This window comes from Dendrobates tinctorius, unplaced genomic scaffold (genome assembly GCF_039654945.1).
Source record: "Dendrobates tinctorius isolate UK_male_01 unplaced genomic scaffold, ASM3965494v1 ptg000007l, whole genome shotgun sequence".
NCBI lineage: Eukaryota > Metazoa > Chordata > Amphibia > Anura > Dendrobatidae > Dendrobates > Dendrobates tinctorius.
In genome coordinates this window covers 56,719,523-56,740,388 of record NW_027361675.1, presented here as the reverse complement: position 1 = coordinate 56,740,388, position 20,866 = coordinate 56,719,523, and the positions used below count along the sequence as shown (strand labels likewise).

Here is a 20,866-nt window from a genome sequence, read left to right as displayed (position 1 = left end):
TGGATTGGAAATCTGTGTCTGTGGTGAGTTGGGGTTGTCGATGTGCTCTTGGTGACACTCCTGTTTTCTCCACCTCTCCCCAGTCGCATGATGTTCCTGACTATTTGGCTGATTTTTATGATGTATTTAGTGAGAGCAAGTCTGCATCTTTGCCTCCTCATAGGAGTTATGACTGTGCAATTGAGTTGAGACCAGGGTGTAAATTTCCCAAGGGTCGGCTTTTCAACTTATCTGTACCCGAACACGAGGCTATGCGATCTTATATTAAGGAGTCGTTGGAGAAGGGTCATATTAGACCATCCTCTTCACCCTTAGGTGCTGGGTTTTTTTTCGTGGCCAAGAAGGATGGTTCATTAAGGCCTTGTATTGACTGTCGTTCCCTCAACAAAATTACGGTAAAATTTCAGTATCCGTTACCCCTGATTTCTGATTTATTCTCTAGAGTTAAAGGTGCTTGCTGGTTTACTAAGCTTGACCTCAGGGGGGCGTATAATCTTATTCGCATCAAGCATGGGGATGAACGGAAGACGGTGTTTAATACTCCGGAGGGACATTTTGAGTACCTGGTGATACCTTTTGGGCTCACTAATGCCCCTTCTGTCTTCCAATCCTTCATGAATTATATTTTCCGGGACTTTGTGGATAAGTTTTTGATCATCTATCTGGATGATATTTTGATCTTTTCCAGGGATTGGGATTCTCATGTGGAACATGTTCGGACTGTGTTCCGGATTTTGAGGCAGAATTTCTTGTATGTTAAGGGATCGAAGTGCCTTTTTGGTGTACAGAGGATTTCATTTTTGGGATTTATTTTGTCTCTGTCAACTATTGAAATGGACCTGGCCAAGGTACAGGCCATTTATGATTGGGTTCAACCCACTTCTTTGAAGGCTCTCCAGAAGTTTTGGGGTTTTGCTAATTTTTATTGTAAATTTATTGCTAATTTTTCTGGTATTGCTAAACCACTGACTGATTTAACTAAGAAGGGTGCTGATGTGCTGAATTGGTCTTCAGAGGCTGTTTCGGCCTTTCAAGAGCTGAAGCAGAGGTTCACTTCTGCTCCGGTTTTGCGGCAACCTGATGTCTCACTTCCTTTTCAGGTGGAGGTAGACGCTTCAGAGATTGGTGCAGGAGCTGTTTAGCCCCAAAAACATCCGGTGACGTCTAAAATGAATCCCTGTGCCTTCTTTTCCCGAAAGTTCTCCCCATCTGAACGCAACTATGATGTGGGGAATCGGGAACTGTTAGCCATGAAATGGGCATTTGAGGAGTGGAGACATTGGTTGGAGGGAGCTAGACATCAAGTTGTGGTCCTCACTGACCACAAGAATTTGATTTACCTTGAGTCGGCCAAACGCTTGAATCCTAGACAGGCTAGGTGGGCCTTGTTTTTTAAGCGTTTTGATTTTGTGGTCTCCTTTCTTCCAGGCACTAAGAATGTTAAGGCAGACGCCCTTTCTAGGAGTTTCTTTGCTGATTCTCCTATTGTGACCAAGCCTACTACCATCCTAGGTGAGGGGGTAGTTCTTTCTGCCATCTCGCCCGATTTGAGACGTGCTCTGGAAGAATTCCAGGAGGACAAACCTGAGCGTTGTCCTATGGGAAAATTGTATGTTCCTGACCAGTGGAGTAAGAGAGTGATGTCTGAAGTTTATTGCTCCGCATTGGCTGGTCATCCAGGTATTTTTGGTACCAGAGATTTGGTGAGTCGGTCTTTTTGGTGGCCCGCCTTATCTCGTGATGTCAGGAATTTTGTGCAGTCCTGTGGGACTTGTTCCCGGTCTAAACCTTGTTCTCGCTCTAGTGGGTTGTTGATGCCCTTGCCGGTGCCTAAGAGGCCATGGACCCATATTTCAATGTATTTTATTTCTGATCTTCCTGTCTCTCAGAGAATGACTGTTATCTGGGTGATTTGTGATAGATTCTCTAAGATAGTCCATCTTGTACCACTCCCAAATTTGCCATCTTCCTCAGAGTTGGTACTCTTGATTTTACAACAGGTGGTTGGGTTGCATGGGATTCCTGAGAACATTGTATGGGACAGAGGAGTTCAGTTTGTTTCCAGATTCTGGAAAGTCTTTTGTTCCAAGCTGGGAATTCAGTTGTCCTGCTCTGCGTTTCACCCTCAGACCAATGGGCAGACGGAGAGAACAAACCAGACTTTGGAGTCCTATTTGAGATGTTTTATATCTGCTGATCAGGATGATTGGGTTTCATTTTTGCCCTTGGCCGAATTCGCTTTAAATAATAGAGCTAGTTCTGCCACCTTGATGTCGCCCTTTTTCTGTAACTTTGAGTTTCATCCTTGATTTTCTTCAGGGCAAGTGGACTCTTCAGCGTGCCCAGGTGTTGACACTGTGGTAGAGAGAATGCAGCAGATTTGGGACCAAGTAGTGGATAAGTTGTCTCTCTCCCAGGAAAAGGCCCAGCGGTTTTCTAACCGGCATAGGACCATTGGTCCCCGGTTTAAAGTGAGTGATATGGTTTGGTTGTCATCAAAGAATATCTCTATGAAGGTGGCTTCTCCAAATTTCAAGCCAAGATTTATTGGACCTTACAAGATTTTGGAAATTCTTAATCCGGTTTCTTTTCGATTGGCTCTTCCTGTTACGTTTAAGATCCATAACGTGTTTCATAAGTCGCTGTTGAAGAGATATGTTGAGCCAGTATTCCTATGGCTGCACCTCCTGACCCTGTATTGGTTGAAGGTAATGTGGAATATGAGGTAGAGAAAATACTGGATTCTCGTCTGGCTAGACGGAGACTCCAGTATTTGGTCAAGTGGAAGGGTTATGGCCAGGAGGACAATTCTTGGGTCTCTGCCTCTGATATTCATGCCGATAGATTGAAAAGCACAAACCATCGGGCCCATCCTGATCGGCCCGGTGGCGTGGATGAGGGTTCGGTGACCCCTCCTCAAGGGGGGGTACTGTTGTGAGCTCATTTTCGGGTTTGCCTCTGGCTTCTGGTGAGGGTTATGGAGCTGGCTGTGCTGACAGAGGAGTAGTGAGTTCTCTATCTGGACTCCCTCTGTTTGTGAAGGGAGGTAATGAAGCTGATCTAAATGGCAGAGACCGGCCACCTGAGGAAGAGGACTGCGATTGGACATCAGGAGTTTCTGATTGGATTTAAGGCAACCGACTCCCTAGTTTCTTGCTGGTGATTTTTCCTGACTCTGGCTCCTGGTTTCCAGTTTGGTTCCTGCCTTCCTAAAGCTAAGTTTTCTCTGCTATTGTTCATATGAGTTTTTGTCTGGTTTAGTTAGTTTTTGTGTTCAGCCAGCCCTGGCTGGGACTGGGCTGAATCCCCATATTGTCTCTGATCATTTGATCTCTTTTGCTCTGTCTTCAGAATATACGTGAGTGCTGATATAGTGATTTGAAGTCTAGCGACTTCAGGGCCTTTTTCTATCAGACGTGTTGGACATTCTTTTTGGCAGGGTTTTTTGCGTGATTGCAGACAGCAGCTTTTCTTTCCTGTCCTTTCTAGCTAGCGAGGGCCCCATCGTTTGCTCAGCCTATCTTTCTACCTGTGTCTGTGGTTTCATCTTGTTTCACCGACAATACATGTTGGGGGCTGTCTATTGCTTTGGGGTCTGCTCTGGGGCAGTTTAGATTTTCCCTTTCTTTCTTTAGGCTTATTTAGTTCTCCGGCCATGACGAGGCGTCTAGGACCACCGTAGGCATGCTCCACGGCTACTGCTAGTTGTTGTGGATAGGATCAGGGGACTGCAATCCGCTAGTTACCAACCTCTCCGGTTTTCTGGGCCTAGCTTGCTTTTTGTTTTTTCCTCCTCGGTGGCTCATTCATAACACCGTCCACTCTTGCAAGTGCATGTTGATTAAATGTCTAAGCATGCAACTGGTATTCAAATTTCTGAGTTGTTTACTTCGGCTAAAGGTCCTTCCGCACTTCTTACAGGTAACCTTTGCCTCGTCAGTAGGATTTTGGACAAAAAAGTGTCACACTCCACTCTTCCTACTATGGTATACATTTTCTGGCCTTGCATGCTGTGCTAAGTTGACCGTCTGACCAAGCTGTCCTGCAACTCTTTTAGTTTTTGGTCCAGTTTTTGGACAGCTACGGGCCTGCCAGATAACTGCTGCTGCGATGTCAATGACTGCTGCGGATCCTTCTCCTTTTCTGAAATATTGCCAGCGCCACCCTCCTCCCCTAATGGATGCCAATCCGGGTCAAGAACTGCGTTATCATCACCTTTTCTTCAAAGTAATCTACACCTACCTCTTTACATTCCACTGTATCACCGTGTAAAGAGGTAGAGTATGCGGGAAGGGGCACCTGATTTTCATCAGGGTCAGATTCTGGCTCAATAGACTGCGAGGGCAATGTAGTGCTTTGGGTCGATGTACCAGCAGAATCATCTATCAGTGGCTGTGCATCAGTGCACTCCATGTCAGATTCATCTTGGACTGGGGAATTCAGGATTTGACTGTATAACCCAGGCATGGTATGTGAAAAGAGCTCAACAGAGTAATCTGAAGTGTGGGCTGCCGCATCCTTAACTTTTGGTGGGGGTGAAGGACACAAGGAAAGGTGTTTTTCCTGACAAGAACCCTGCACTGACGACTCCGTGCTTGCAGGTTTCGAACGTTCAGAAGAGGAGGCAATAGAGCTGGTGGCTGTTTCGGCAATGTACGCCAAAACCTGTTCCTGGTGCTCCGACTTTAAAAGCGGTTTTCCTACTCCAAGAAAAGGCAACCTTACAGGACTTCTTAGGCCAGAGGATGACACAGGCTCAAACACCTCCTGCCTTAGCTGCTATTGTGCTTTTGCCAGAACCAGCCGATGCACCACCACCATCAGTACCAGCTGCGCCCCCCTGCCCATGTCCGCGGACTCTTCCACCATACTTTCTCATGTTTGGGAAAATGTACAAAAAATACCAGCAGAGACATGGTACTGTATGAGGAGCGTTCAGCTGTGTAAGGTGTATTAAAAAATTTAAATCTACGTATATATTTTGTTAGTCACAGACGCTCTCACAGTGTGTATTGGACCGTAATCCAACAAGCAGATATACGGAACCGTATCAGAAGTGAACAGCTGTATACGTTTTTTGTGTAACTAACAATCGCCGTATATGTATGTACGGAGTGTCACACACACATGCTGGCTCTGTATAGATGTGACTGTAATGCGAATGGCAGATATACAATACTGTCTGAGAATCAGACAGCTCTATACGGTGTGTCTATTGAAAATTGTCAATCTCCGTCTATTTGTATAGGGACTGACACATGCTGTCTCTGTCTAGCTTTGACCGTAATCAAACAGCAGATATACGAAACCGTTTGAAAAGTGGACAGCATTCTAAGGTGTAGGTCTGGAAAAACAGAAAAACTCCTCAGCTTTTTTGTCCAGAGTAACACACAGATAGCTTCTATTTGTCCGTGATACCAGCCGGTACATGGTAGTGTGTGAGGATCGTACACCACTATACAGTGTCTGTATGGAAAATTGTCCATCTCCGTCTATTTCTATACGGACTGACACATGCTGTCTCTGTCTAGTTTTCACCGTAATCAAACAGCAGATCTACGAAACTGTTTGAAAAGCGGACAGCACTCTAAGGTGTAGGTATGGAAAAATGGGAAAACTCCTCGGCTTTTTTTTCCAGAGTAACACACAGATATCTTCTATTTGTCCGTGATACCAGCTGGTACACAGTAGTGTGTGAGGAGCGTACACCGCTATACGGTCTGTGAAAAAATGAATGCTCAGTAACTCACCAGGACAAAATAATAAAAGTTGGAGTGCTTTGAAAAAAGCAGTTTGAACACCAGTGTGCACACAGCAATGCAGCTAGCAGGTAGCCTTACAATGCAGCCTAATCACCACCAGCGCTGCTGCACAAAGGCAAAAATCCTCTCCTTTCACTGCACACTAACTGTACAGTGAAAAGCGCTATCAGCAGAAGCATTTTTTTTTCTTCTTCCCTGCCTAAAGCTCTCCCTATTCAGAATCAGCAGCAGCACCTCTACCTATGCTAAGATCGGCAGAAGTAAGATGGTGGTCGGTGGTCACAGCCTTTTATACCCAATGTGATGCCACACAAGCCAGCCAATCACTTCAATGCCCTTCTCTAAGATGGTCGTGGCCGCTGCCTATGTCATTGCGTTGCCCACAGTGTGCGTCCTCCATCATTGGCTGAAAAAGGGTGCTGGAAACATCATTTGATACGTGACTTTGGCGCTCAGGTTGCCGAATGTCACGTGCCCCGTCCTGTGTGACACGGCCAGCAGGCCGGTAACTAATACAACAGGACACGGCACATGTAATTGTCCAGTGTGATGCGGCCCGCAGGCCGGTAACTAATACAACTAGACAAAGGGGATAGGGAAAATATTTACAATGGTGGGCCCTGCGATAGGGATCGGTGGATGTGGAGACCTCCTGCACTCCCCTGAGTCAGTGTCCCTAACACTCCTAACGTTCCCTATACAGGCTCCTCACCTGTCGCCGATCAGGATTCCTGTCACCCTAGCACACCCTACACCTATTCCTTACTAGGGAGCTGGGTGGTGCAGGCACTGGCCCCACCGCTGTACTAACACCAACATGAGAAAAAGTGACAAAGAGGGAAACACTTAGCTTTGTTCTGATGCACTTGCTCCAGGCAACACAGTCCAACACCTGAGTGCAGCTGTCCCGCAATGGAGTCCAGCACCTGAGTGCAGCTGTCCAGCAATGGAGTCCAGCACCTGAGTGCAGCTTCCAGCAAAAGAGTCCAGCAACTGAGTGCAGGTCTACACCATAGCTGCCACTCCACCAAGCTTTGCAAGAACTCTTCACTGACACCACAGCTGCCACTCCACCATGCGTTACACGAACTCCTCGCTGACACCATAGCTGCCACTCCAGGACTCTGACTGAGTTGTCCTGGACTCTCCTCAGCTCCTTCCTTCACCCAGCATGGTTGGAAAAGACCAACAATATCACCAACGTCAGTGAGCACAACTGACACCCCTTTATTGAGTAAACACACTTGTTAGTGATTCCCGTGCAATTACACTAACCACCACCGGGGGCCAAATTATCTCTAAAAACACCAGTGCGATGACCATACTGGCCACCGAGGGCAAACCCAACTCCGAGCACACAGCTCAAGGAAAAAAATAGGTATTAGACCTACCGGTAATGATGTTTCCAGGAGTCCATCCTGACAGCACCATGGAGGACGTCCCCCTCCTCCTTACAGGGGCAGGAAAATCACACGAGAGGTTAAAAGGTCATGTCCCACCACCTTTCCCTCAGTGATTTAACAAGTACCACAACGTTGAAGATGCAAGTTACACTTTAATGAAACAATCATATTACAGCATATGACAAGAAATAATCATAAGATAACATAAATAGGGAGGGAACTACCCGTGCTGTCAGGATGGACTCCTGGAAACATCATTACCAGTAGGTCTAATACCTATTTTCCAGGACGTCCACCTGACAGCACCATGGAGAGTACCAAAGCACCTCCTCAGGGTGGGATTACCGCCTGGAGAACTTTTCTCCCAAATGCAGTCTGTTGACCAGATAACACATCAAGCTTATAGTGCTTACAGAATGTATTAAGATTGGCCCAGGTTGCTGCTCTACAGATTTGATCGACCGAGGCCCCTGCCCGTTCGGCGCATGAGGCCGATACTACCCTCGTAGAGTGGGCCTTTACAGAATTTGGCGGACTGGCGCCTTCGGCTTGGTAGGCGTCAGAGATTAGTGAGGTAATCCATCATGCGATGGATGCCTTAGAGGCTTTTTTCCCCTTATTTTTACCACCGAAAAGGATGAACAGATTTGGGTCAATGCGCCAACTCTTGGTGGCCTTAAGATAGTCTAGGACTGCGCGCCTCACATCCAGTGAGTGAAGACGCTCTTCGTTTTTATTACGGGGATTATCGCAGAAAGATGGTAACACTGTCTCCTGGTTTATATTTTTAGAAGAGGCTACCTTTGGGATAAATGCCGGGTCCAATCTTAAGATTATACAGTTGTCTCTTATCTGGAGATATGGGTCCTTAGTGGACAGGGCCTGGGTCTCCCCTATTCTTTTGACAGTAGTAATGGCTGCCAGGAAGGCCGTCTTACGAGTAAGAGAAGAGATTGTTATTTTCTCGCTGGGGGCATAGGGGTTTGTACAGAGAAACCTGAGTACCAGGCCCAGGTCCCAAGGCGGGGTGAGCTGCCTAATCGTGGGGCGCAGGCGCTGCGTGCCTCTTATGAATCTTATTACCCAGGGATGGGAAGCCAACTGGTAATTGAAGAAGGCACTCAAGGCCGAAATCTGGACTTTTAGAGTGCTGGGCTTAAGGCCTTTATTAAACCCTGACTGCAAAAAGTTTAGTATGCTAGGGAGGTCAGGGGTGCCTGCCACGAGATCAGACCTGCCACCCTCCAGACAGAATCTTTTCCATATCTTTCGATACATTGTGGATGTCACCGGCTTCCTACTGGCCTGTAGGGTGGATATGACCTGATCAGACAACCCCCTTGCCTTGAGGATGTCCCTCTCATAATCCAAGCCGATAGGTGGAGTCTTGCTGGGTTCGGGTGGTGGATCGGGCCCTGGTGAATGATGTCCTTCCACAGGGGTAGTTCGACTGGATTTCCTACTGCCATGGCTCCTAGCAGGGAAAACCAGTTTCTCCTCGGCCAGTATGGGACGATCAACATCACTCTTGCGTGGTCCTCGCGTATCTTCCTGAGCACTGCCGGTATGAGAGCCAGTGGTGGGAACGCATAAGAGAGGGGTTCTCCCCTAGTCTGGCTCAGGATGTCTATGGCCTCCGGATGGTCCGCCGGATTCAATGAGTAGAATCTGGGAATCTTTGTGTTCTTTCGGCGTGAAAATAGATCTATACAGGGGGTCCCCCAACGCTGACAGAGATGGTTGAAGATTTCCCCGTTCAGTTCCCACTCTGTCGGGTGGATCTGTTGTCTGCTCAAGTAGTCTGCTACTTCGTTCTGGGAACCTTCTAAGTGCACTGCGGTTACTAATCGGACTGTTCGTTCTGCCCAAGCGAGTATTCTTCCTGCCAGGGCCTGCAGTGGTTGATGTCTGGGCCCTCCCTGGTGCTTCAGGAATGCCACTGCCGTTACATTGTCGGATAATATGCGAACGTGACGCTTCCTTAGTACCGCCTGGTTTCGCCACAGCGCTTCCCAGATCGTGTCGAGCTCTCTGAAATTGGAGGATCTGGTCCTGATGTCTACTGTCCATTTTCCCTGGAAGATCTTCCCTTCTATGTGGGCTCCCCATCCCCACGTACTGGCGTCTGTGGTGACTATCCCATATGGAGAGGTTATCCATAGTACGCCCACCTGAAGGTTTCTGGGCTGTGTCCACCACCGTAAGGACTCTTTCACCCGTTCTGGCAGCCATAGGGGTTTGTTGAATGACGTCTGCCTTCTATCCCACTTTGCGAGGATCTCCCTCTGTAATGATCTCGAGTGGAACTGCGCCCATCGGACACATGGGATGTAGGCCGTCATGAGGCCCAAAACTTCCATTGCCTCTCTTATGGAGCCTTACAGCTCCAACAGGTCTCCGACCCTGGCCTTCCTCTTGGGTAGCCGGGATATTCTGCTGGCCCAGTCTAGAAGGACTCCGAGGAATACTTTCTTTGTCTCTGGCCTGAGGTCCGACTTCGTCCAATTGATCACCCAGCCAAGGGACTCCATTACGGTAGTTGCTCTGTTTCTGTCTCGAATGAGCGCTTCTTCTGACCTTGCCACCAGTAGGAAGTCATCTAGATATGGAATGATCACAATACCTTGATCCCTCAGGTAGGCTACCATCTCCACCACCAGTTTTGTAAAGATTCTGGGAGCTGAAGCTAACCCAAATGGAAGCCACTGAAACTGGAAGTGGCAGGTCCGGGCTGGTAAACTGACTGCAAACCTTAGTAGCCTCTGGGATGAGGGATGGATAGGGACCTGATAGTATGCCTTCTTTAGGTCTAGGGTGCACATAACTGCGTCCCTGTCTATTAGGAGTATTGCGGATCGGATTGATTCCATCCGGAATCTCTTGTACCTGACCCAGGCATTTAGTGGTTTCAGGTTTATGATGGTACGGGCCTCGCCGGATGGTTTTGCGATCGAGAACAGGGAAGAGTAATGCCCTCTTCCTCTTTTTGTTGGGGAACTGGTACTATAACTTTTGAGTTGACCATGTCCTGAAGATCCGTCAACATTGCGGAGTCCGCCAGGACAACGGTGGGGGCAACATATCTGTCGGGGGGAGGAGAGTAGAGCTCTATACTGTAGCCCTCCACAATGGTTCTGAGGACCCACTGATTGTGGGTGATGCGGGACCAGTTTGCTGCGAAGTGGCGCACTCTCCCCCCAATACCTATGGCGTCATTGCCTCCTAGATCTGGATGTTGATGTGAACAGGGAACCCTTGTTCCTTCCACCTTGGCTGTAGGAGCTTCTATAGGAGCCTCTATTGGACCTAGCCTGACCCCTGAAGTCCGTCTGTCTCCTAGAGAAGGAGCCTCTCCGAAAGGACTGGGGCCGCTTGGGTTTTTCCTCTGGGAACCCTTTATTTTTATCGGACACTTGCTGTAGAATGTTGTCTAGGGCTGGACCAAATACCCTCAGGCCCGAGAAGGGGACAGCGCATAGTTTTGTTTTAGAGGCATTATCTCCCAACCAGGATTTAAGCCAGACTGCTCTTCGGGCTGCATTAGAGAGGGAGCTGTTTCTGGCTGCAAACCTCACTGACTCTGCCGACGTATCCAATAGGAACGCCGTGGCCGACTTCATAAGGGGAAGTGATGCTAGGATCTCTGATCTAGGGGTCTTGTTGGTTAGGTGCTCCTCCAACTGCCCCATCCACAAAAACATAGACCTGGCCACCGAGGTGGCTGCTATGTTTGCCCTAATAAGAGCCGCCGACGTTTCCCATGTTCTTTTTAACAAGATGTCCGCCTTCCTATCCATCAGGTCTCAGAGACTTGACGAGTCCTCAAATGGGATGGCCGTCTTCTTGGTAACCTTGGCTACTGGAACGTCTATTTTAGGGACTTCGTCCCATGCCCGTGTTTCCTCGGGATCAAAAGGCAGTCTATTCTTAAAGTCTCGGGAGAGTTTCAACCGATATTCTGCCTCTTTCCACTCCTCCTGGAACATCGTCTTGATGTGCTCGCTTACGGGGAACACAACCTGTCTCCGAGCCACCAGTCCTCCAAACATTAAGTCCTGTCTGGACTGCTGTTTAGGGATTTCCTCCTTTTGCATAGTATTTCTCACTGCTTGGACCAATTCGTCCGTGTCCTCCAGTCTGAACAGGTACTTGCTGCCCTGGTTCTGTCTATCACTCGGGATCTCGCCTTCTTCCTCCTGATCCGAATCACGGAAGTCGGACTCCTCGCTAGGGCTTGCTTCCGAAACTGGATCTGCTTCCCACCTTGGGCGCTTGCCGCTCGGCCCTGGGCTGGGGGACTGACGTCGTGCGAGGCTGGCTCTAGAGGCCTGGACTTCCTCCCTTATCAATGATCTCATCTCGGAAAGGAGGGATGGTTACTTCTCGCCTATGACCCAAGAGGTACAGGGCCCGCATAGGGTCTTGTTATAGGTGTCTGGCAGTTTTACCCTGCATACTGGGCATCAGACCAACTTCGAGGTGGCTTTAGCCGGGTCCTTCGCCCCAGAGGGGGATTCTGCTGGGGTTCCCTTATCCTAATAATACAAGGTGGGGTAACCGTCTCAGTCCCGGGCTACGGAAATGGGTGTGGGGAGGGTGGTCTGCACCAGGCGCACTTACCCCACCACCTGCCGGAGCGTTTCCTTCCATCCTGCACGATCTGGGCTTCCAGGGCGATGTGGGCCTCTGGAGGGATCGCTGGAATTCAAACCCGGCGTGCGACGTCACGGACATGACGCGGAACTCTCGCGATAGGCCGCCTCCTCCACTTCCTGCCCGGACTGCGTCTGCGCCCGACAGCGCTGATCTGCCGCCGGTGCCCACTCGGCCAGCCGCCTGCGGGGAGCCGACCTCTGCCTGCTATGGCGGACTGCTGTAGCCGCAGCCAGCGCCGACCGCGCTGTTTCTCTGTCGGTGCCCGCCCGGCCAGCCGCCTACGGGGAGCCGACCTTTGCCTGCTATGGCGGTGTATCCTGGAGCCGAGAGCCTCCCACAGGGAGGAACGGCTCCCTCCAGGAGCGTCGTCCTGCTCCTGGCCTTTGGAGCAGAGGGACTCCCCCTCGGGGAGTTTCGGCCTCGGGACCTCTTGACAGGGGAAGGATTGGAGTGGCCGCACGATCCCCTGAGCCCCTCCAGTAAGTTCACAGCTCTCGTGTGTCCCTCCATGCAGGGACAGGAAAAACACTGAGGGAAAGGGGGTGGGACATGACCTTTTAACCTCTCGTGTGCTTTTCCTATCCCTGTAAGGAGGAGGGGGACGTCCTCCATGGTGCTGTCAGGTGGACGTCCTGGAAAAAAAGGTTACTTTGCATTATATCAGTCATGATCCAGCATGGATCATGACACCGACCTCATGGCCGACCTCACGCTATGGTCGGGTTTTGTTTCATGAAACCCGACTTTGGCGAAAGTCGGTGATTTTTTAAATTAACCCACCCATTTCGCTCAACTCTATACAGGATTAATTACAGGGGGGCTATGGGAGGTATGAGATCCAGAATCCAGCCTACAATGATTAGTCGCTTACCCACTATCAATTACCAGAATGCATTTGATGCCCGTCAGAAGACTGGTGTAACAGATGTGTGTCTGAAGCTTGGCTTAAAAGATGTCCGTGAGAAATAGATTGTTAAAGACGCACGTGTCTGTATAAAGGGTAAAGTGCAAGATGCTCATGAGATGCTTAATTCTAGAAAGCAGCAGGTCACAGTTGGAGGTAAACCAAACAAACTATTGGATGTTCGTGCAAAACAAAATTTAAAGAGGAGCACACCGGCCGTAAATATCAACACACCCGTGGCACAAGGTTCTTCATCTTCACCCATAAATACTAACAAGAACATCCAAATTTCACATCAGAAAATGATTTGCTCTGGTGTAACAAACACTGTTAAAGGAATGTCAATAAACGTAGTTAACCCCGAACCTGTGAAACAACAGATTTCCTCTTTACAAGATATGGATAATGATGGTTTTGATGACGACTTGGAACTTTCCAAAATTCTCATCAAGAAGATGAAGATCACAACTGCCCACAGTGTGCAAAAATGGGTGTGAATGTCTGTAATTTATTTTTCTCTTGGCCAAACTTTACCTCTTAGTAAAATGATACAGAATGATGAATACACAGCTCCCATGTCTACTCAGCACGAGACTTCGCCACCTTTATTGCACACAAAGGCTGTAACGAACATGTCAAAGACACTTTTCACAAGGGAGGCAGGTTAATCAGTAGGGCCCACTCCAAAAGAGTCTGTCTTTTGCCCTTTGGAAGGCATAAAAATGACCAGTAATAATTTGCATCCAAGAGTCACTGAGGAATATACTGTGGAACTTTTATGTGTATGCGCTGCTTTGAAGCACACCTACTTGAGTTCTGGAGTTGCAGAGGTTGTGTTTGTAAGAAAGGAAGAAGCAGTTGGTGCCTACAAAAAATCCAACAACAGATACCTAGATGTACAATCGATGAAATGCAATCTTCCTTTGAATGGTAGTGTGATAACATAAGACCAGCCCATACTTCTCAGATTAATTAACACCCCATCAAAGAAGCAAGGTGAATCTAAAAGAAACAGAACCTCCTCCAGTGTAAATCCTCCAGCTGAAGTTGATCCTGATACTAACTTAAAAGCAGTCTTTAAATCCTCAGGGTCATCAGCAGTCATCCTACCACCTGCATTTAAGTTTAAGCTCTGATGACACCAACAGAACTTGGAGATGGTAATAAGAGAGTTTCACAATTCACATATGGGCACAGAGACACCTTTAAAAATAAAAACCTTCATTTTTATCCTTGTTTTTTGTTTATCACTGATGATCACCAGCAGGTAGTTGATGTTTGAAGGAGTCTGGCATCAGACACTGGACAATTAATCCTGTTCCCAACATTGTATTATAGTTCACCTTTGTTGTGGGGCAGTTGCTTTATTGCATCAAGAATTTCCATTTTCCCCTTGCTCTAGTATTGTGATACAGCACGATTATGGTTCTAAAGTTCTGCTAAGGGAGGCTAAATGTTTACATTTGTTCAATAATCTGTTTCTATTTTAAAGACAATTTTTGTTGTTTTGTAATTCTAATATATGGATTACTACAAATGTACCTCAAGACCTTCATATTCCAGTAAATGGGGGGAGAATTACTAAATGTCCACTGACTGTGTTGCAGACAAAAAAGTTTTTATGCCTAATTAATGTTTCACACTATAAAATATCGTCCAGAACTGTTGAATCATAGGCAATACTTATTGACCTGCGATTGAAGCATGATGTGATATATGTGCTCTGAAGACAGAGAAGTGCTGAGGGAAATCGATCATGCTAATAGTGATATAAATACTGAGATGTGTACAAAGGAATTCTGGTAGGAAACAGAATGTGGTTTTCTATCAACTTCATCTGAAATTCAACATTTTTATGTAAGGATGGTAATAATTAAAAAAAAATTACTCTGGTGTTGGCAGGGCGCTGCGCCATACCACGACTATCTATTTGCTCTTCCTGTAAGACCCTATAATTTTTTCAAATTTATACTTATTTGGACTCCTCCTTGGAAGGGGGAAGACACAAGAAATGGTAGGTGAACTCTGCTGAGAAAAGAAAGAGGCTAAGTCTTCAGCAGAAATGGGAGGAAAGGGAGGAGGTGCTGAGGAACAGAGTAGACAAATGAAAGTTTTGAAAAGTTGTTTAAGGTTGTGAGACTTTGAGGATATGAGAGATGAGAAGCATTTAGTGAGCGTGGACTCAAAGCTGTTGATGGCCTGCTTGTATGCGATTAAGTGCTCAACAGAACGGGATTTCTTCCATCTACGCTCAGTGACCTTGGATGCCCATCTCAGTTCTTTGGTCAGGCTGGTCAGCGAGGTTTGCCTGTTGATTGTACGAGTTTTGCTGTGCATGAGGGGGGCCGAATCGAGTGGTGCTGTTACTGTGGTGTAATATAAAGTGGCAGCAGCATAGGTGTCATTTTAGGAAGCTATATCTGTAAGAGGGAGAAGGAACTCAGAGAGTGAGTGTAAATTAAGGTGTTTGTGATTTCTGAGAGGATGAGTGAGTTTGTGGAGTGGGGGTTGCGCACTTGGAGAGGAGAGGGAAGAGACCGTCAGTAGGTTGTGGTCACACAGGGGGAGGGGTAAGTTAGTGAGATTAGTAAGGGAACAGAGGCGGGTGAAGATTTGATCCAGCATGTGACAATCTTTGTGAGTGGTCATGGAGGACCAATGAGTGAGGCCGAAAGAGGCAGTCTTTGATAAAAGTTTAGAGGCAGCTGAGGTGGAAATGCCAATGAGGATTTTGTAGTCACCCAAGATGATAGAGGTGATGTCAGTAGAAAGGAAATGAAGTAGTCAAGTGGTGAAGAGGTCAATAAAGGTGGAGATGGCTAGTTCTGTGTGGCGTTAGATGACAGCAAGCTGGAGGTTGGAGGGAATAGATGCGGACATAGTGCACCTCAAATTAAGGAAGAGTAAAGGTGGGTGGTAGCGGAATTGTGGGAAAGGAGCAGGTATCGGACAGGAGAAAGCCAAGTCCTCCACCACGTTTGTTGCTGAGGCGAGAGGTGTGAGAGAGATTGAATAGTAACTGAGCCAACCTGGCAGGAGGACATGCAGATTAAGGACAGCAGCACACAGGGAGAGGGAGGTGCAGCACCCCAACAGGCAGGAAGTAGCAGTATGGTGGCCGCAGACAGAAGATGGGCAACCGTTACTCGTAACACCAACACGACAAAAGTTGGCAGTACAACTGTTAGGTCTTCCCGAGTCTAGTTGTTTTTTAAAGACTTTGCCGATAACCCTAAACAAGCCATTTGCACCACCTGCCATGCCTGCATCAGCAGGGGTAGCAAAAGTACCAGCCTGACTATCACCAGCATGATCATGCCCATGGCAGCAAAGCAACCAACTTTGTGGACCGAACCCCAGGCTTCAGGAACAGTGTCTGCGGGTGACACCACTGCTTCTTCCACTGTTGTGCATGCAAGCCAATCCCATGTTCACAATGCATGCAAAGATGCCTCCTGCCTTGCATCTGTTATTGGCCACACTTAACTAGCATCATCATGAAGCACATCCACGTCCTTGTCCCAATGCGGCCTTCTGTTATCCATACTCCAGTCATTGCAATGCAAGGTGAAATACGCAGCCAACACCTCACAGGGCACAGTACTTAATTCACACAAATCTCATCTGCTTGCACTCGAAAGGTTGTCTTTTAGGCTTGTGCAGATGGAAACTTTAGGCAACCTGATGGTGACGGCTGTCCCAAGGTACTCTGTCCCCAGCCGCCACTGTTTCTATCGGTGTGCCGTGACAGCACTACAAAGTCAAGCAAGTGTCCCACAACATTACCTGTGCCCTCAACAATGCAGTTACTGGAAAAATCCAACTAACCACCGATATGTGGACAAGTGCTTGTGGGCAGGGATGGTACATCTGCATGACTTGGTTAACATAGTGGAAGCTGGGACCCAGTTGGACCTTGGGATGTCACAGATGTATGGAGGAGACCGGTTGGGGATGACTTGTTATGCCATAGTTAGGGTTTTGAACTGTAGCCTCTCAGAGAGGAGAGGCTGTGGAATAACGGTACTTGGGATGGAACACATCATCCCGATGCTGAGGATTGCGGGCCCTATGTCAATATGGGTTGTCCCCACAGTCTACAGCTCCTGCACCTCTTCCTCTGCAGCTTCCATCTCCCAAATGACCACATCAGTCACAAGCTGGAAGCACTGCAGCACTTCCTTAGGCAAGTGGCAACAGGCTGTGCTGAAGCTAATATGCTTAGGTGACAAACCGCACAATACTGAAGAGTTGTGGACATGGACAGCTCTGAAAGAGCAGGCAGATCTGTGGCTGACACCGCTGAACCTACAGCCAAGCATGGTCGTGTGTGACAATGGCAGGAACCTGGTGGTGGCTATGAGGCAAGGGAGCTCACACACGTACCATGCCTGGACCATGTACTTAACCTCGTTGTTCAAAGTTTTCTACAAAGCTACCCGGAGCTGCCGGATCTGCTTGGGAAAGTACGCCACCTGTGTGCCCATTTTAGAAAGTTAGCTAAAGCTTTAGCCACCCGTGCCGTGCTTCAGCAGCGTTTTCAGCTTCAGGCTCACCAACTGGTGTGTAATGTGACTCCCTACACATTGGAACTCTACACTGCAGATGTTGGAAAGGATTTGTGAGCAGAAGAGGGCATTTGTTGACTACCAGCATCAACAAGGCTGTCTGAATTGAATACAGACTCCCATATTAGACCTCAGGAGTGGACATGGGTGTCACCCATATGTACCATCCTCCAAATCTTTGACAAGTCCACGAAGGTGGTGAGCGGCAGTGACGCAATAATTAGCGTCACCATCCCACTTCTCTATGTTCTAATAATAATAATCATGATTTATAGAGCTCAAACATATTCCGCAGTGCTTTACAGTTTAACAGTTTCAAGCAAAACAGTCCTAAGTAACAATGATAACAATAATACAATAATTAAATCTAAATAAAACAACCCTGCTCTTGAGAGCTTACAGTCTACAATGAGGTGGGGGAGTTACAAAGTACAGGTGAATATTTACAATGATGTATTTACAATCTGTATTTACAATCTGTATTTACAGTCTGGCACGCATGGCTAAGTATAGGTTATGTAGCCTTTCACGAGACCTCCGTGTTCTCAAAATTTTGGGTGACTGACAGGCAATATCGATTGGTGACACTTCTAGACCCATGCTACAAGGAGAAATGTATATCTCTTATTCCCGAGGCAGACAGGTGTACTAAAATGTTGCACTACCAGAGGGCCCTTCTTGCAGAATTATTAAAAAAATTCCCATCTGAAAACGCTGGTGGCAGATGTCACAGTTCATTGGACAACCAAGGAGTTCAGGTTAGAGAGACCCAACTCAAATCCAGCAGAGGAAGTGGAACACTGGCAAAGTTCTGGGAGAGTTTTATCAGATCTTCCCATCACCCAGGAGCTGAGGGAGTACCTTGCTGACCATACCAACGTTCTCCGTGATTCCTCTGTGCTTTATATTTATTGGGTATCCAAGCTGGACATGTAGCGTGAACAGGCTCTCTCCTGCACACATGCACTGTACTCACGGTCTGGGAGCGCATGGCGCCTTGCTCTCTGGCCATCACCAGGCACACATCACCTCACTCTCTGCCAGACTCACTGTTAGTGGCGGGAGCCGACAGGAACAGTCCTTCGCGGCGCCAGTGCTCTAAGAACAGAGCACACTGCTCAACCTCCTACGCGCCGCTTGTACCCATCAAAACTTTCTGCTGTCATACGCGCTTTCTCTTACCCTCGCACCCTGCCTCTAGGTCACCTGTTCTGTCTGCTGCAGTCCATCACAGCGCCAGTGCTTCGGCTGCGTAGCACACTGCCCCCCTTGCTGCTCACAAGCTGACAGTGGGGACTCGCTCCTGCTTCGCGCGCTTTTTCCCTCAGCTTCCGGGTGGGTTCCCTGTCTAAACACACAGCCCTCTTCCTGGGTAATGGGACCAGACCATTACCCTATTACTTCCCCTGGGAAACAGGGGACGCAGCCTTGACAGTTCCAGACCCGGCGCAGAACAGGTACCCGCAGCCCAGTCTTCCTGCGTCCATATATATCTGGCCAATTAGTTCTGTAATGCAAGCATCACATAAGGCATGTTATAATTTTCTAGTGAAAATTGTACATTACATCCAGAACAGTTTCACTTTGTGGACTTTGTGGCTTACATCAATGCACAACATGATACTAGTCTCAGACTTCACAATTTCAGTGGTAAATCATTTCCACAAAGATAGGTTGCATGTTGTGACTTCTGTTACATCATTTGGGTGATAATAATTCAGAACTATTTGCTTAATATTCATCATCTTCAGAATACAATGTTGTAAAAGTGAACGCAAGTTGGTGGTAACTCATTGGTGAACATAATTGTAACCTTTAATATTTCTCCATTGCGTGTGCAGCTACCCACCTCATTGATCTTATTTTGTTTCTCTGTCAAGAAAAGTACAGCTTCATCAAAAGCACACGCTTTTCCTATTAATTCATCATGTTGCTAAAGAAAAGGTGACCTTAGGGATCTCCATTTCATCTGTGGACTGTAGTCAACATGGTACTGGGACAAAACCCACTGGGGTCTACCAATTAATTTGACATAGTTTGTGCACAGCTGAATAGAGTTGGCAGAAAAAAAACAGATTTTGATTCTATGACATATTGGATGGATTGTCTAATGGAAACCCCCATATCATGAAAGTTACATCTACGACCACCACGCTCTCCAATTGACACATCTTGAACTTCAGCCAAAATGTCAAAATCTCTAGCTTCTGTTCTAGCAACTGCAGGTACTCCTTTTTAACGTCACTGTCATACAAGTTCAGTATTACTAAGTGATAGCTTGTCAGATTTTGGCCCAGGAAAACCAGGCTTGGGTGGTTTAGAGTCCTGGCACCGTGCTCTTCCACGTGCTCTTTCTCTTGCTCTTCCAGTCATGATTTAATCTAGAAGTGTTTGCCTTCGTAATCCGCTGACAGAGTACAACACCACCCAAGCATTCACCCTCTGCTCCTCATACATTCTATCTGCGTAGCAACTGTCTTTAGGCAGAAGATGATGGTAGTAGTAGAAGTTGCATTTGAGCCCCAGTCATGAAGCAGCCATAAGAATTTGAAACAGAAGTCTTTTTACTGAAGGTATGGGGAAAATTATTATTTACAAACAGCGGTAAACTGAGGTGTGGGATTACACTCACGGTACTTGCAGACAGGCAGATGTTAGTAACCTCTGGTTTTATTAAGTCTGAATATCTCTTCTTCAGCACTGTGTTCTGTTCCCTGAGGTAATTCTCGCTCCTAGAGGTGCAATGATATTCTTCCTCATATGAAGACTTTTAACTCCTCTTTTCTTGCCAGTTCACTTTTTAAGCAAAGCCAAAAGGGAGCTAGTAGGTAATTTCTTAACCTACAAAATGACCTCCTCTTACCAAGATGTCCAACCACCAACTGCCACATCAAAGTTTAAAACTCTGTCCCAGGACTTGGCTCATCCCCCTTCTATGTGATGTTAGAGCTGCAGTCATTGTCTGAGTGCCCTGAGTCATTTTTCAAGAACCTTCTGCATATTAAAACAGAGCTGGGTCACCTGATCAAGCCTGGGAGGAGAAGAAAAACCATTTTACTGCTGCCTGTCTGCAGGTCTGACAATGTAAACATTCACAGCATTTATATGACAACACACAACTCACTATATAACCAGTATCCCATACAAATAGCCACTTTGTGGGATACCACAGTAGCACATAGCAAAAACAGTTCAATATAGGCCTGAAATGCCACTATTTGTAGTCTACAGATGGATCAGGCATCTACCAGAGATACCAGACTGTTCAATATGTGGCCTGTATTTTTTTATTTTTTCCCCCAAAATAGTCTATTGAACTAGGGTAAGTCACATCAAAAAAGGTGATTGTAGGCCTAAAATGCAACAATTTGTAGCCCACAGATAGATCAGGTGTCTGACGGAGATACCACACTGTTCAATATGTGGCCTGTTATTTTTTATTTTTCCCCAAAAAATAGTGTATAGAAATAGGTTAACAGACAGCAAATACAGTAGAATGGAGGCCTGCAATGCCACAATTTGTAGCTGACAGATAGATCAGGTGTCTGATGGAGATGCCAGATTGTTCAATAC

At 47.1% G+C, this 20,866-nt stretch overlaps 1 pseudogene; it reads left to right on the top strand.

The window, feature by feature from the left end:
• The first annotated feature begins 12,652 nt into the window (after positions 1-12,652).
• LOC141085952 (polymerase delta-interacting protein 3 pseudogene) lies at positions 12,653-13,861 on the top strand (annotated as a pseudogene).
• Positions 13,862-20,866: the final 7,005 nt, after the last annotated feature.